The 17,228-nt window shown below is 46.0% G+C and overlaps 1 protein-coding gene across 8 annotated transcripts in view; it reads left to right on the forward strand.

Annotated features, from left to right (window-relative positions):
- The first annotated feature begins 16,189 nt into the window (after window positions 1-16,189).
- The window catches only part of PLEKHA1 (pleckstrin homology domain containing A1), a 31,297-nt gene continuing 30,258 nt past the window's right edge, over window positions 16,190-17,228 (forward strand). For 6 of the 8 annotated variants that reach the window (XM_040071924.1, XM_058421642.1, XM_058421643.1 and 3 more), the window contains exon 1: window positions 16,199-16,324. The gene's annotated coding sequence lies outside the window, so the exon portion shown is untranslated. Of the gene's footprint in view, window positions 16,325-16,414; window positions 16,553-17,228 lie in introns of those variants that run through there. The other 2 variants (XM_040071923.1, XM_040071928.1) reach the window with 2 other exon arrangements.

The following is a 17,228-nucleotide window of genomic DNA, read 5'->3' on the forward strand; positions in this document are numbered from 1 at the left end:
TGTTTACATTTTTTTTTTTACTGATTCTTATGGGACAAACCTTTTGTTATTACAGGTGCACTTATTTTTCACTCTCAGAATAGATTGCTGTGTTAAAGGAACTTCTTATTCTCAAAATAGCTTTATATGGGAACTTACAGATTACTTGTTAGCTGCACTTAGAAGAAATGACCGACTAGAAGAAATGACAGACTAGCTTTCTACCCTGTTCCTACACACACAAGCAAAATTTGGCCATCAGCTTTCCCCACATGCATCACAGGGTTTCGCCTGAATTTTATTAGTTATCTCTTCAGAGAATCAGACACACAGATGGGTGCTGACCAGCTCACCCAAAATCCGGAGTGACACAGTCCTGCAAGATGCATTTGGGAAAGGATGAGCCCAACCGCAGTTATTCCTGCTATGTCTGGATGCTGATGTGGCATTTGTGGTAAGTTAATGCTTACTGCACAGAAAACAGCTCAGACTCCGATACGACATATTAGGGGGAAAAAATAAAATAGGCATAGTCCATGAATTTTAAAATGTGGCAACAGACACGGAGGCAACACACCAGGCTTGTTGCAACACCTATTGAGTCCATGACAAAAAATGCTGTCTCCAATTATTGCCATACAGCTGATGACAAATATAATGCCTTTGCCATCAGTAGGCAAATACAAGGGCCTGTCAGCACATAAGACTTCAAAACCCTACATCAACATCCAGCAGCTTGTTTAAAGAGCTGATTCAACAGGCTGCTGACATGGGGTTTTGCTAGATTTCTTCAGCCTTTACCCGTTGATCTTCACGTCCACACATGACAAATAGCTCAGTTTGCACATTCTGGAAGCTGCAGAGTGTTTCAAGGGTCACAGCTAGCTAGAGAGTTCATTAGCACAGATTCTGTAAATAAAATATTGGTACGTCAGTGCCAGTCCTTCCTATAAGTGATGCCCGAGCGTGGAGCCTCCACAAGAATTGTTCCAGCCAAGGTTCAGTTCTGAACTACTGGAGTTCCCTTGAATTTTACTGACGTTTGTGTTGAAAGGAGAGTCTTAGCACCTCAAGGAAAATGTTGGTGGCGCGTGGACTCAAGTCATCATAGAAAAGGCTCATTGTTATCTCAGAATCGTAGCTCGCTGTTGCAGGGTTTTCTGCTAAGAGAAAAAAAAAAAGTAAAATTACCCCTGTGAAAGGAAAAGCACATGTTAAGTTGTTCTATCTAAAAAAAAAAACCTTCAAAAAGAAGCATAGTTCTTTCCTTAATCACACTTCCTAACGCAGATAACGCCGAGCCTTTGCACAGAAAGGAAGTCAGAGAAATGACGCCGTTCCACACGAACAAGCAGGTTGCGTGGGCGTAGCCGAAATCAGAAATTACACTAATAAATAATGTCTCTCCTCTGACAACCCAAAGCGCTCTGCAAATGTTATTGCAGTGAAGCAATACGGATGGGCAAATAACTCACAGTTTTAGGGCTCGAGGTTCAGAAAAACGTAACAATGCAATTGTGTCTCGCTGGAGGTGAGACGCAAGGCCAAGGAAGAGCAGGAACGACACGCCTGTGTTGTGACTTGTAGACCTGTGGTTTAACCACCAGACAAGAAAGGGCTTATTAAAATTAACAGTATTAGAAAAGATTATGCTCCCCAGCAAAATACCAGGTTCCTGTGAAGACCTGTGAATCGCCCGCACAGCTCTTGCAAGAAGTTATTTAAGAGACGATGTCTGTGGTTCGTCTCTGTGCGTCTGCGTCGGGACTTTTGAATAGTTACGCAGGAGTCGAACAAGTCTCTTTCCATCTTGTCTGCAAAGCTTAGATTTCAGGTAGAGATAAAAACTGTCTGCTTCACAGCAGGAAAACAAAGTTCTTAGAGCTACCCCTTCCTCATTTAAAAAGAAAATGTCTTTTTGCTAAAGGTTCATGGCCATGAACTTGCAGATGTTTCTCCAAACCAAATGCTTAGCCAGAAGTCATCTGAGAATATTAAATTATTAAAAATCAGATTGATTCCTCCAATATGGATCCTGGTTCACGTCTGGGTGTAGGTGGTGAAACACTCCTGGCACCCCTTTGAAGCCATGCCACACATGCTCTTCTTCTTCCTTGAGTCAGTCCTGGTGTTTCCTACCTTGATGAAGTGACTTTAGCACCTGGTGGAGGTGCTGAAACCAGACCAGGACTGATCTATTTAGCCTATTAATCATGTTTGTCACAGAGTGAAAATAAACAACTGTAGCCTCTCCTCCTGTCATGCTCATTGGAAGGAAAAATTAAATCAGCAGCTTGTGTCCATTATCTGCAGGTTCTTGTTGAAAATTGGCAATTTCCACTGTGTTAAGGCATGGGCTTAGATGGCAAAACCTGGCTCTAGACCATAGAAAGAGAAAGTTTGGGGGTGTTCACCTCTCAGATTTCCTGCAGATCCACACATGTTTTCTAATTTATCTTTGACTGAATAATATTTTCCAAGTGAGTTCTAATTTTACATGAACCATGAACAAGCTTATTCGAGATCAGCTGTGCAAATGTTTTTGTAAATCCTTCTGAATTTACAAACTACTCTGTGCCCTCTCTGACCCTCCAGCCTATGTTCCTTTGTCCTACCCCACATCTGCACTTTAAATTTCAGCACACAACTCTTGGCAGCCTCTGGACCCTGCAGGTCTGACTTCTTCTGACCTGTGCAACCCCAGAGGGGACAAAACACAGCCTGATCCAAAGCAAGGGATCTTGTTTAATGCCATCAGACCCACGATTTGGGCATAAACAGTTCTTTCCAGGATGACTCTATTTCAACATTTCTGTGTTTTATGAAATATTGTGCAACAAGGTGATACACAGAGAGGCAGGCTCCGGCCAGAACTGATGTAGCAGTGCCATCCTGCACTTGGGTTATGATTAATTCTTCCTTTCATCACATGAAATGTTGGCTATCAATCTCCTTCCCCTCTTCTTCTATTTTAATAGCAGCAGAGACACTACCTCAGATATATTACGGTGCCATAAAGGAGGCTGATTATTTATTTAGAAGAAATGAAATGTGGTTTAATGGAACGTGTGTTGAGCTCCAGGCCAGTGAATGGGTTCTGGTCTTCTGGGCCTCAGTGCAGATGCTCAGGGTTTTCAAAGGCAGATCAGTGTCAACTCATGAACCCTTTAAAAGCTCATCTTGGCTCTTCCCCAGCTCCTCTTCTGGCTGAATTGCAGCCCTTTGCCTGACTCTCCCACCACTTGAGATGGGAGAAAAATGGGCTCCGGCTCTTGATGAGCTCCTTAGTCTTGCTGGACTCTTAACACAAGGCTCTCAAAAACCTCACTCGCAGCCAGGAGAAGCTTTGCCCATGGGAGCCAGAGCTGCCGTCCAAGAAAAAGTATTTCCCACACAGTTGTGAGCACCCCAGGGGCACTGATGGATACGTCAGGGTTATGCTTGACCTTGCCCAAAATCTGGGCAGAGCAGCACCACCCCCGTGCTGCCCACGGTGCAGGCTTTGCTCGGCACTGGGCATGGCTCCCACTAACGTGGATTGGGATGTCCCAAGGGAATTAAGTCTAAAAATTCAGTTTCTCATGTCTCTCCAAGCTCTCACTGCAATCCCTCCACCACGGGGATGGTGGCCTGGTCAGAGATGAAAAGGAGCATGCATCAAAATGAAACCACGCCGCTGGGGAATAAAGTCACGTAGCTATGGGAAAAACATGTGTCTGTGAAGACTTCTCTTGACTTTAGCACACACATTCTGCTCGTTATAAACTGTCTTTTTATATAACTTGACCCAACAACATCTGCAAAATTCTTGCCTTTTTGAAAGAGCTATGAATAGGTCACTGTTTGTTTCTGATTAAGCCTGATTCATTTATCATTCCGGTCAGCCTTTCATTCCTGTAAATACATTTGCTCTCTAGTTTCTCAGTATTTCAAATACATGTTTCATAGTAATTCTGAGATCAGGAGCCAGCCTGCCAACGACCATGTGCACATTTCCACAGCATAAAGTTGGTTGGGTTTTTTTTTTTGCTTGCTAAAAACCATGGCAGTATGCTTGCACTAAATCACCATTTTGAAAAGGAAATTTAAGGTAATCATTTCCGTAAAAGCTTTAGGTAATGGCTGGTTGAGTGTTTAAGTGTAAAGTGTTCCTAGGGATAGTTCAATGAAAGCCCTGTTCAATTAGTTGCACAATTATAACACTGATTTACTGTAGGAAGTGTAAAATCTTTAGGGATAGCCATTAGTAGATAAACTGCACAGGTGATAATCTCCCAAGTTCACACACATTGATTTTCACGTCTTATTACACAGAAGTCAGTTTTAAAGCAGAGTTAAGTCTTAGGTACATTTTGTCAGAATTCAGAGCGTGTTGGCTAATTAAAATCAAATCTGAAAGAGCCCAAGAAACCCAGGGACATGCCTGCCCATATGATAAATATCAATGGGGGTAGGGAAGGAGGGACGTGTGTCGGGACACTGGTGGAGAGGACACGTGGTCCTTGGCTGCTGTCCTGCCCGCTGGGCAGCTGACCCCCAGCCCTGGCTCGCCCCAGGGGATGGCCAGGAGGACGTGGGAAGGAGCTGAGAGCCCCACAGGGGGTGGGAATGCGGGCCAGACACAACTCTGTAAGCCTGATTACAGAGAACAGCATGGTTTTTCACAGAATTTCCACTTGAGGCATTGACTCTGTGGTTTCTGTGTATTTCCCAAACTAATTTGGTTTCCCGCAGCAGGTAACCCCAAGGGATGTCCCAGGAAATGAGATGCAGGTTGACCCTGCTGTGTGATGCACACGGGGATGAGACAGGAGCTGCTCCAAGGGCTCAGGGGACTCGTTAATCCCCAGCTCCAGGACCAGCCTGTGCCCATTTCACAGCTCTCTGCTCAAGCTGCCGTAAAACCAAGTGACCACATCACACCTCCAGCCAGCGTTGGACTAATTTGGACTTGACAATGGAGGTGAAAAATGAGTTGCCTCTTCTCTGCACAGCTGGGCTCTGATCTCGGTATGATTTCATCTGTATTTCTAGAAATCTAGACGTTTCCAGAAATATCAGACTGAGTAATCTCTTCATGGCTCTTCAGCAACCCCAGCGGCTCCTACCACTCAGCCTGTTTGTTAAAATTAGCAAAACATTACATAAAGGCTAAGACAGTGCTCAGTGTGGTGTTGTGCTAAGTGAGTTCAGCTAAAGGGTGTTTTAACCAACACAAACTAAACTAACCTTCCAAGAACAGGCCGTGGGCAAGGCTGGGAAGTTGCAAGAAACATGAGGTAGCTGCTGGGAGAACGCAGACAGATGTCGGAAACATTTCCCCATCTGTAAACAAACAAACAGCCCGACACCCAAATCGGGCCAGTCTGGTGGAAAATATCAAAGTCATGACCTTCATCAAATGAAAGAAAACAGATTACACAGCAGCAACACTCACTGCTTTCCGTATCTCTGGGTACGCTGTGCCGGCTTTACAGCCTTCTCCAGGGGAGATGAACTCGAGTGACCGCTCTAGGTTCCACTGCAGCTTTTTCATTTCACAATCACCATCTGAAAGGGCCCAGTCTCTGTTTTTGTTTTCTTCCTGGTGATCTCCTCTGTTTTTAGGTCTACTCCATAATTTCCTTTCTTTTTGTTTTGGTTTTGTTTTGTTTTTCCTTCTCCTTTCCTCTCCGATTTTACCATTTTCATTTAGTTTTCCTTTGTTCAACTCCTTAATTCCCTTAGAGTTCTATATTTGGACTCCGTAAAACTAAATCCTTAATCCACCACTGTTATTTACACGTGCATTTGTTGAGGCAGCTGAGCTTAATATGCCACTTCTCATTCACTGTATCGTGTTCCCCAGCTACAAACAGGCCCACAGCCTACTGCAAGCGTTAAAAAATCCCCTCATGCGTATTTTAAGGGTTTCAGCCTTTCAGGTGGCTGAATTAACTTACTAGACATGATAACTCAACCAGATGCAATTGCCCAGCCTTGAACAGCCCCACCAGGATAAAGCCCCATTTATTTCAGCCAGGCATAGATGGTGAATGTCTTATTGTTTTGGCCAGAGCTTTGACCAAATAATTGTCTGGGATACCATACTTCCAATTTTGATCTCTGATGCCTCACTCTCTTTCAAGTGATGGTGTACAGAGCTGAGCTCTGTAGGAGCGGGCTGTTTTTGAATTTTGCAGACAGGAATCTTTTTTACATATCTGACCCCTGGTGTGTCTGGATGAATCCTGGGGTTTTCACAAAGCTGGTGTGTTTGTGAACAAGTGTGCAGCCAGGGCACCTCTGTTTGCCTACTTTGCACACCCAAAATCATATTGTAGCTCCTGGAATCATATCACAGCTCCTTCACAGACTCTCACTGTGGCCCCAGGCCCTCCTGGGATTCTCTGCTGCTCAGGCAGTGGGGGAGATGTTCCAGTGGGAAAATCCCAATTTCAGCAACTGGGGATTTCAATTTCTCCAGCTGCCCCCAGGACAATGCCACCTCAGAGCTTTCCCTGCTGGGAATTCATCCCCTATCCACCTGTGCTGCCCACAGGACAAAACCCCCTCCTGAATCCCAACCTCAGCAATTTCTGCTGTCCCCATTTACCTCCAGCAACGCAACCACCGAGCAAAGCGGAGGTGTCAAGCCAAGATTTGCGTTAAGCAAGAGCCCTGTGGGACCCTGCAAGGGAAGATTTGTTTGCGTGCTGCTCGCCCTGGCATGCCCGTGCATGCTTGTGCTGCATTCCCGAGGGAAGCTGGGTTCCAGGGAGCCGTGTGGGAAGCTGGCTGCTCCGTTCCTCGCTGTGATAAAGTGTGGTTGGGTCCACTTAGGAGAGCACTGTTCTGCGGTCTTTGTTTCAGCAAGGCAGCTCCCCAGGAGTAAATTGAGTTCCCTGCTCTGTAGGCTGGGGTGATTTTAAAATCTCCTTCTGCTTTTTGAGGTTAGTTGGAACAATTGAAGTTGTGGAGAGGCGGTAAGTAGCAAAAGGCAAATTTTGGGCTGAGGGTAGTCTGCATGTGCCTGGGATCTGCCTGGTGAATAAAGTGAAGATAAAGGAGGACAAGCTGCTGGGGCTATAACAGCTAAGGAGAGGCAAACACAGATTATTCCCTTGTAGGGAAAATAAAGAGGTGCAGTTCTGCCTCCTCAGGCTTGAACTCACGCAGGAAAGGAGGAGCAGGGGCACAGAAACTCTGACACCCTGCTGCATCTGTAGGGATGGTGTAGGAGCTTTATGCACAGAGCGCTCATCACCCCAACCAGAGGCCAGCCTGGCCAGAGACACCCCAGTACAGACACCCCGATACAGACACCCTGATACAGACACTCCGATACAGACACCCCGATACAGATACCCCTGTTCAGACACCCCAATACAGACACCCTGATACAGACACCCTGATATAGACACCCTGATATAGACAGCCCTGTTCAGACACCCTGTACAGACACCTCATCCAGAGATCTCCTCCAGGGCAGAGGGAGCTCAGCACTTGCCCTAGAGTTCAAACCTTGCTACAAAGACAAAAGCCTCAGGGGAATTTAGAGGACTTTTGTTTTGTTTTGTTTTGTTTGCTTAGCTTGTGGGAGTTTAATGTTTAATCATTGCAGAGGAGTGGGTTACTCGTAGAATTGTTAGCCGTGATTTCTGCCTTTCTTCCCTTTTGTCTTTTGTTCTTCCTTACCATGGCTCCCAGATTTTGTGGACTGAACTGGCTTCCCATCACAGCCCACTGGTCCTTGATTTCCCAAACTGCAATTTTACAGTGTTCACAGGAGTCTCTTCATTGAAAGAACTCAGATCAGAGGACACAGGAGTCAGGAACATCTTGGATGGCTCCATAACCCCACAGGAGGAGGATGCTTCCCCAGCAGACAGGCACTGGTCCAGGGGGGTCCCCTCACTGTGGGTACCACCTCTCCTGCAGATCAAGGAGCCACCTCCACAGCCTGCTCCCAGCCTTCACCCAGGAGAAGCAATGCCGAGATTCCAGAAAATACAGTTCCTTATTTCTCAAAGGAAAAAAGTGCAAAAGGAAAAAAAAGCTATAGTTTAACTCCAAACTCCAAAGAAGGGAACGTTTTGCTGTCAAGATTTTGGGATTTTTTTTAAATCCAAAATCTGTATCCTAAAAATAAAACAAACAAGCAAAAAAAGGTATCCCTAAAGCTGTAAAACCATGCATGGAGCCAGAGATAAGCTTGCAACTCCACGAGGGAACCCTGCAGGGCTCTTCCCTAAAGGGCAGGTTTGTGCCCAGCACAGCTTGGGGCTCTCCCCAGCAAAGATTCTCCTCTGTCCCCTCCCAGCCACAAAAATACAGCTTCTCTCTTTTATCCTTGTTTTGGCCACTCTTTTTCCCCTTAGAAATGTCAGATCTGGCTGTGGTTTGCCACTGCAAACCACCCTGATATGCTTTTAATGGAGAGAGACAAATTCATTTGATGATTTTGATTACTCTTGCTGGTTAATAATTAATTCGAAGCAGGACCATGAGATACTTCTATTGAATTCGTATTGCTTTTAACAAAACTGAAGGATGCTTTTAACAAAACTGTAACTCAATTAACCCCTGTAAAAAGGAAGCTATGCCTCTTAATTGCCATCAAATATTCATTTCATTTTTTTAACACTGAACCAGCTCCACGTCTAACCGCTCTAAACATCATCAATCCTTGTGTTAGAGGTTTATAAGACAGTATTTAACATCTGCAGAGGTATTTTTCCTACAAGTGAAGTCATTCCCAGTCAGGCACATGCCTCATGCCACTATGGACTCTTGTAAAGGTTTCTAAGGTGTGTTTAATCTACTGAATGATCTAAAGGATAAGTCAGTTCTGTGGGATTTTTTCCCAAGACAAAACAGGATTGACAGAAGCAGTCATCTTTTCATCATTGATGTCAGAATCGCATTAAAAAAAAAAAAAATGCATTTCATAGCTTAGCTATCTACAGAAAAATAATAATAATAAAAACTAAAATGCCACAGAACAGCCCAGTGCACCTGCCAGAAATGCTGTCATTCCAGGTATCAGGAGAAACAAAAATCCAACCCCCTCACCATGGAAAATGGGTCTCTGCCTTTGAAATATAAAGCCGTAACTTAGATAAATTTTATGGCTGGATGAGCACAGTAGCTGGATGGCAAAGGTAGAATTTGGCATGAGAACAGCTGTCAACATCTGTTCCCCCCGAGGATGACAGATGGCAGGGAGCAGACGCCAGCGCTGTCACCGGCTGAGCAGAGGTGCAGCTGACCTGGCAGTGCTGCTGTTTACACAACCCCTCGGAGCTGCTGCCACAACCTGTGGAGCTGGTTTCAGCAGGAGTGGAAAATCTGTGGAGAGCAAGGAAATGCTGAAAAGCCAGACAAGCTGGAGCAATATCTGGAGCGGTGTCAGTGAAATCCTTTTCAGCAGCGGTTCAATTTTGTCCATGTTCAGCCCTGAGTGTACTGCTGGATGGCAACGGAGCTTGGAAAAAGGGGTCCAGGGGAAACTTGTTGTCTCCTAAAGCATCCTTGGGGACCAAAAGGAGAGGTCAGGATTGCCTCCATGCCGTGTGGCAGGTCCTGGCCATGCCCCGGGCACAGGGGCTGCAATCTCCATGTAAAATCCTGTTCCCCACCTCGGCAGGGCTGGAGCTGGTTCTGGCTCCAGGTTTGCCCCCATCAGTGATAAATCCAGGGTGGATTCTGGATAGGAACTCTTGGCAGCAGGGGATTTTATAGATCATGTCACATCTGCATCCTTTACCATAAGAACATACTGAGAGAGACTTATTCTTACACTGACTTAAAAAAGTAAAAATACAACAGAGAATGTAACAAAGACAAAAGTTTTTAAATCAGCAAGACCTGATTTGGGCAGCTTTTGATGACAAAATATTCACAATTGGTTTACAAGCAGTAGCCCCATTGTGTAACATGCACCACGTGCAAAGGCTGTGGCTTCCCACACTAAAAATCAGAGTTGGAAGTTACAAACACTGAAATTTGGGTGAGCGTGGGATCAAATTTTGAGCTGTTTTAATTCCAGTGGCCAATTTTAATCTTTCCTCCAATATAAATAAAAAAGATCATTACTGAAGGCAGCAGAATTTTGCAATGGCACAAAGGGAGGTATAAAAAAGAAATCATGCAGGGAGTTCCTGGAAGGTAGGAAAAATGGGGTTTGCCCAAAAATTGTGACAGGCATTTCACCCAAGAAACAGGAATTATTAGGGCTGAAGGGAGCCCAGTTTTTCTGCTCAAAACCAACCTAAGAGATTACAAAATAATTTCTCTGAAGGAGATGTAGAGTAGCACTCAAGGAGCAACCTGGGAAGGGAACACCAACAGGCTAAAAAGCCATATGGGAATGTCTCCAGAGCCTCATCACTTCACATATTTCCTAAATCTAAACATTCAAAGATTTTTGAGTTCCTTCTAGATACTCTGAAATGATAAATATTTATATTCTCCCTTCTAGATAAAGGCACAGAGTTAGGTTTTTTGTTTTTCTTTTTTTTTTCTTGGCTATCTGCTTCAAGTTGTGTAGTATAATATGGGGGATATTATAGAGATATCCTTATCTTTTTAATAAATCTTTATTAATAGCTTACTTTATTTTATGAGCTTCGAAGTTACAATGTTAGCTGTTAGCCAGAGCCTCCATACACTCCAGCTCTTGAACACATTTTTAGTGGCTGTGTGGGTGACACAATCACATGCCAGTGGACAAGCCAAGGCATTTTCTCTGGAGCTTGGGCCAGTTTGGGGCTTGAACATTGCCTCTGTGCAGCTCAGAGTTCCAGGTGATACCTGAACTGGCACAACATCTCCCAGGGCAAGAGTGGGCTGGGAAAAAATGTTAACCGCATCTGAAATGATCAGCTGAGGCTGTGCTGGTGCTGTCCTGTGTGCCACAGGCCTGTGACACTTTGCACTGAGAATCCCTGCAATTCCTCCTCTGGTGTAAAACACCACATTTCAGATACTGCTGCTTGGGTCTCTACCTGCAGAGCTGTTCCTCCTGTGAAAAACCCTGGTCTAGGCCCCCTGTGTGAGCATCTGGGTACCAGAGAGGGGCTGAGGGGTGGTGGCACCAGCAGTGGCACTGTCACCACCTGGGACACTGCTCAGAGCAGGTGGAGAAAGCCAGAGTGCCATCACCAAGGGATTCCCCAGCCTGGAAATATCAGCCACGGCTAAGTCAGAAGGGTGTGCCAAGGGCAGGGCATCGCCACGTACTCTGGGATCTTGCTATGACTGAATGAAGCATTTTGTACTTTCACTCTGTCGTGGTTTTACCCCAGCCACCACCCAAGCCCCGTGCAGCTCACTCCCCACCAGAGACGGGGGAGAGGATCCAAAGGGTGAAAGCATGAGGGGTAAAAGTCTGCTGAAGGGATTTAGAGCATGACTTTGGGCTCCATCTGTTCTGGTGGTCACTCAGGACTGGAGAGGCTGGAGGGAGTTCCTGTGTCCCGAAGCCAGCTCAGGTCAGGTCACTGCTGCCCTGCAAATGCTTCTCGCAGGGATTCTCTTCCACTGGTTCAGGTTGTTCCTGCCGTAGCAGTTCCTGTGAAATACAACTCAAATCATGGCTTAGAACGATTTAAAAGGCACATCCAGCACAACCTCCAACCCCTGTCCTTTGAGGACTGGGATTTGCAGCAAAGTATAATGCTATAGCTCCTGGTAAAAGCACAGATGAGAGCAGCTTCAACCCCCAGCTTTACTCTGCACTGTACCCGCTAATATAAATGTAAATTACCTCTGTAACAGAGTGCATAGTGAAATACGAAACGAATAAAACACACAAAATAGGGAGCCTCTGCCTCCCATCCTGCCCAATGACAGCAGCGAGGCACTGTCCTGACCTGACTGCAGCAGCCCTGGGAGCTGAAAGCCCCCCGGGCGCTTTGCATATATTTCAGTGCAGAATACGCCCTTTTCTGGAGAAGATTAAGCTCTCATCTTTTAAGCTTTGAAATGAAATGAAAGCATTTCAGTCTTTTTATTGCAGGGACATTGTGTTTTAAAGACAATTCACTTTTTTTTTTTTTTTTTTTTTTTTTTTTTAATGTGGAATGGTTTTAGGTTAAAATAGACAAAAGGGGGGGAAAAGGCTTTTTTTTTTTGGGTTTTTTGTTAGTAAGTTTTATATTTAGAAAGATGGAAGCAAAATAAAAATTTGCTGTTTGGTAGAAAATGAGGAATCACCATATGTATTTTAGTATAATGCCATGCACATAGGAATGAGGATAACAACTGCAACATAAGAATATTAAACTCCTAACGAACTCAGAGTGTTTAAATATGGCTTTCAGAGTATTTAAAAGGCTGGGAAATTACTTCATCACTGTGCATCAGTACTTATCCACAGCAGCTACATCAGGGTGCTTTTCTCCTTCAATATCAAACTAATAACAAGATCCAGCGAGAGGCAGCCGAAGCTCAACGGATTCAACCTCCACATGAGATTAAATTTCCGAGCTCTGTCAACATCATTTCATCAGAAGAGATGAAGTTTTAGCTTTAAAATGCATATCGCAAATACGCTTTAAAGCGGCTTTTGAACGAAACGATCTGCTCATATGTGCAGGGATTTTACCGCTCCTGCTCTTTTCCTCCCCGTGGAAGAGGTTTTGTCTGCGCTGCCCTAGAGATGTCCATCACATGCAGGGCTCTGCTGTAAGGCACTGACTGCAGGGAAACCTTGGCTGTTTACCTGCAGGGATGGAGAGGATGTTCTTCCTTCATTACTCGTTAGGCTCGCTCAGGAATCCGTGTCACCTTCTCACGATTCAGAAACTGGCCATAAACAAGGGTCTGCTCCTTCTCAGAGTCTTGCTCACACGTTTCACTCACAGAACAGGAACCCTGAGACAGCAAGGGCTGTTCCTCCTCGGGTCACACTGGCTGGAGCCTTGGAGAATTTTTGATCTCCCTCCGTTATGGCAAATAATTTCATTAGGTAATAAATACTGCCTAATAAGCCCCATGCTACTGCAGTAAACTCAGACATTTATCCTCTGGGATGGAGTTTAATGACTGAGAGGCTTTCCTTGGTGGCTAACCCTGGAGGTGTCAGCAGAGTAATGACCTTGCCTGGTCACAGCCTCCAAGAGAAGCAGTCCCACTGAGGTCAGCAACACCCCTCTTAAAATAGTGCACAGGAGGCATACTGCATGTGGATGGAATTTGCAATATTGAACCCATAAAAACAGAATATAGTGACAGCATTTTGCTCTGCACTCAGTAATTGACTGACCAGGCTTTATTCCTGTTTTCCACGGCAACATAACTGTTAGTTTTAACAAAACCGTTTTGTCCCGGGCCGAATTAATTTCTTCAGAGCAATGAAGTGAGGTTTTGTTCATGACTCTTTATTTCTGCATATCTATAAAGTTGCTGAACTTCCTCTGCTGGGTAGAATTATCCATCATGAAAATACAATTAGGAATTTTGGGTTTTTTTGGGAATTTTTGGATATTTCTGCTTCTTTGCCAAGACGTGCAAGTTGTGTATTTATACTTACAAGATATGTGTCTGTGATTTGCAGATTCTTATTTGCATGTTTGCATGTATATGGATAAATATATGCTACTCCTCTGGCACTGCTGTTCCACTAGGAGTTTCTACACCTTGCAAAATAAACACTTGTTCTTCGGGGTGCCTATTGCTGCAGGTCACTCACCAAATGCTATTTATCATAGTCTGTATTCTGAGTGACTGAAATCCCAGTAGGAATTGATGTCCAAACCCTCCTACCTGTTCCAGTGACGAGATTCACAAGCAGGTTCTGAATGAAGGACTGGCACAGCAGGGACCTGCCAGCATTTTTTGCCAGACATGCAGACTGTTGTGGGGATACCTGCCAGGGTTTGAAAACTATGAATAGAGACAACTGGAGAGGAAATAAGTGTCTGTCTCATAGTTCTGCTGGAATATACTGGGCTCTGAACCAATTTCTACACTGAAGTCAGTGGTATTGCACGGAGGAGAAGCCAGAGCAGGCTTTGTGCTTGAATATTTTTAGACACGGCAGGGTAGGTAAAAATATAGATTCTGTCCTTTGTAATCTCTGTCATCACTTTGTACTGCAGAGTAGGAAAGTCCCTGGGCCACCCAGTCACTTCACACCCAAAGTTTACCTGTTTGCCATCACAATCACTTTCAGCATCACAACCACATTTGCACATTCCACTGAGAGGAATACTGAAAATACTGAGTTGTTTCGGAGTCAGGGAGCTCAGCTGAGCTTTAAGCAGCCTCTGTACCTCTACAATTCATAAGACTAGAACTATGAGAAGCTTTCTACTGAAAGCAAGCTTTGCTTTAAGTTGGGGCATTAGAGATAATTGTGTTTATGCCTTGGACACAAAAGATTCACAACTCTTCATCTTTTGGTTCTCCACGTGTGAATTTCATGAAAATACTTTTGTGAACAGCACAAATGACAGAATATGTCTATATAAAGATGTTTGTGTCTCAGTTTAAGTAAAGATAGTTCCTTATGTGCCTGATTGTCTCCTCACTAAATAAGAAGAATTAGGCCATCCTAGAAGCCAAGTTCCATGACAGAAACTATGGTGAAGTACAATATGAGGTTTGCTACCAAATTCCAATAAAATATACTCCTTCTTTTAAATGCAATCATCTTATTAGCCTTTCCTGAGTCCTGCTGTCAGAATATATGGTTATTCAAACCTTGTGTGGGAGGCTGGAGAAAAATATTTGCAAGTTAAGGCATATCAGACTGCTTTAGTTTGCATGTGTTGTGGAATGACTTTTGATTGCATGGCTTTTTGAGTGCAAAAAGGGTGTATAATTCTGTAAAAGGCTCTTCCACTTGCAGTGTGATGGCAGGACACATCCTGCAGCCAGGTAATAGCCACCAAAGTCCCGACAATGCCAGGATGAGAAATGCCAGTTTGGAACTCTGCTGGGGGAGATGGACGTGGTGCCGCCCACTGTCGATTGTCTTGCATTAACTCCAGTAAAACACTGTAAAGTGAAAAATGACCAAAAAAAAAAAAAAAAAAAGAAAGAAAGAAAGAAAGAAAGAAAAAAGTATGAATAATTGTGAATGAAGTCCGAAGTGACAAAGCTTCTGGCTCGTGCAGCTGCAGAGTGTGTGACCTCTCCGGGGTTTGGTAGGGAAAAGTTGCCATGGGAATGGTGCGGCATTGTTTGCGGCTGACTTCAGCTTTTATTGTTGTGCTCTGATTACAGCTTTTGTTTCACTGTGGAGTACGGTTGTTCCATGCCAGCTCGAAACAAAGATGCATTTACAGGCGGCGGCAGAGTTCAAATGATTTCCATAATTAGAGATATCACTGCTTTAAGCAAGGGGGGGGAAAACTGTGTTGCTATTTCAGAAAATAAAAAGTTTTTTCAGTATAAATTTAGTATCCACTTAGAAAAGTAGTAACTTCCTGGTAAAACTGGTTAAACATCATTACAGGAAATTGTCATTTGCTACTAGGATCGATGGCAAAGGCTGTGAGGCACCTGAGCCTCCAGGTGAAGATAGCTCAGCTGTGGGATACACAGACCTCGAGTTTTTTGCCACGTTAGCAAAGTATACACGGACATTTATCAACATCTTGATTTACTACATCCTTAAAGATTGTTAGCTCCAGGATGTCCTTGAGTAAGGGAAGCCAAATGTGCTACGTGTTCTAAGGGCACTGCTGACTCATATTCAATTTGCCATCAGCCAGGATCCCCCCAGTCCCCTTCCAGGGCATTGCTCTCCAGTGTTATTCCAAAATCTGTCCATACATCCAGGGTTGATCTATCCCAGGTGCAGAATCTGGCACTTGGCCTGTTAAACACCACGTGGCTGATGAATACCAGCTCATACAACCAGAGATCACAAAACAGTTTGGGTTGGAAGGGTCTCAAAGCTCATCCAGTGCCACCCTGCTAGGGGCAGGGACACCTTCCACTGTCTCAAGTTGCTCCAAGCCCCATCCAACATGGCCTTGGACACTTCCAAGGATGGGGCAGCCATAGCTTCTCTGGGCCAGGCCCTCCCCACCCTCACAGGGAAGAATGTCTTCACAACACGCAACATTTCCTTCGCAGCTGCGGCCTTCCCGTTAAAATCCCAGGAATTGGACTACAATTCCCATCATGACCCGCGCCCCGTGCCCGGCCCTGCGCCGCACTACATGTCCCGGCAGGCCGCGGGGCGGCGCTGGCGGCGGGGAGGCTGCGCATGCGCGGTGCGGGTCCCGGTGGTGCGGACGGAGGCGGCGGGACCAGCCCGTTCCCGGTGCGGGGCGCGGGAGCGGGGCCGGGAGCGGGCCCGGGGAGCGCCGGGCTCTCCTTACGCGGCTCCCGCACTGCCACCACTCCAGTAAGTGCCTCGGTCCGGGGCGGGGCTCGGCCCGCCCCGGGTGATGCCGTTCCTTCCGCGCCTGCCCGGTGTGTGACCGCGCAGGGCACTGTCCCGCTCCCCTCTCCCTCCTTTTTTCCTTTCCGTTTTCCCTGGAAGACGCTCGGCGGCGCGGGGGCTCTGCCCGCGGGGCCGGCGCGGTGTCGGGTGCCCCGGTGGCGCGGGCAGGGCGCTGTCACAGCCCCGGAGGTAAGAGGAGAGGTGATCTCATTGCTCGTCACGGTCTGCTCTCCCCGCGCTCGCCTCGGCCGCCCCGCTGTGGGAGCACGCCGGGAGGGAGCGATGTTATCTGGGCAGAGCCCGCAGGGACGGTGCCTGGCGGGCTGTGCGCTCCCCGGGCAGCCTCCCTCCTCCCCTCGCCTCTGGGAGCCCCGGCCCGGCTGCCCGGCCCGAGGAGAGCGCAGTGGGGCCGGGGCGGCCGGCGTGGGGCGCCGGGGCTGTTCTTTAGCTTTGGAAGGCGCAAGTTTTGGAGAGGGATGTGTGGGGAGGCTGCCGGCACGCTCTGAGCCGCGTTCTGGGTTAGCTGGTTGTTTACCGAGCCGAAGTGTCTTTGAATGGGTAACTTGACTATAAATGAATGTTAAACTGTAACCGCCGTTGTTACACGCGCGGTTTTTATCACCTGTAAAATTCCAGATAGGCGTTTGACTTGCTGCTAAACTTAACAGAGACTTAAATTCTGTATGTGCCGTGCAGCTCCCCTGGGAGGAACTAATGCATGACCTTCCGAAAAAGCATTATGTTGTTGCATCAAATGTTTGCAAAGTAACATCAAGAGGACAGCAGTTTTCTCTCTGGCAGGCTGCTGCTTTGGGGCCTTCTGTAAGAAAAATGTGCAATTTTCGCTAAGTGTATTGTGTTTATA

This window comes from Hirundo rustica, chromosome 8, assembly GCF_015227805.2.
Source record: "Hirundo rustica isolate bHirRus1 chromosome 8, bHirRus1.pri.v3, whole genome shotgun sequence".
Lineage (NCBI taxonomy): Eukaryota > Metazoa > Chordata > Aves > Passeriformes > Hirundinidae > Hirundo > Hirundo rustica.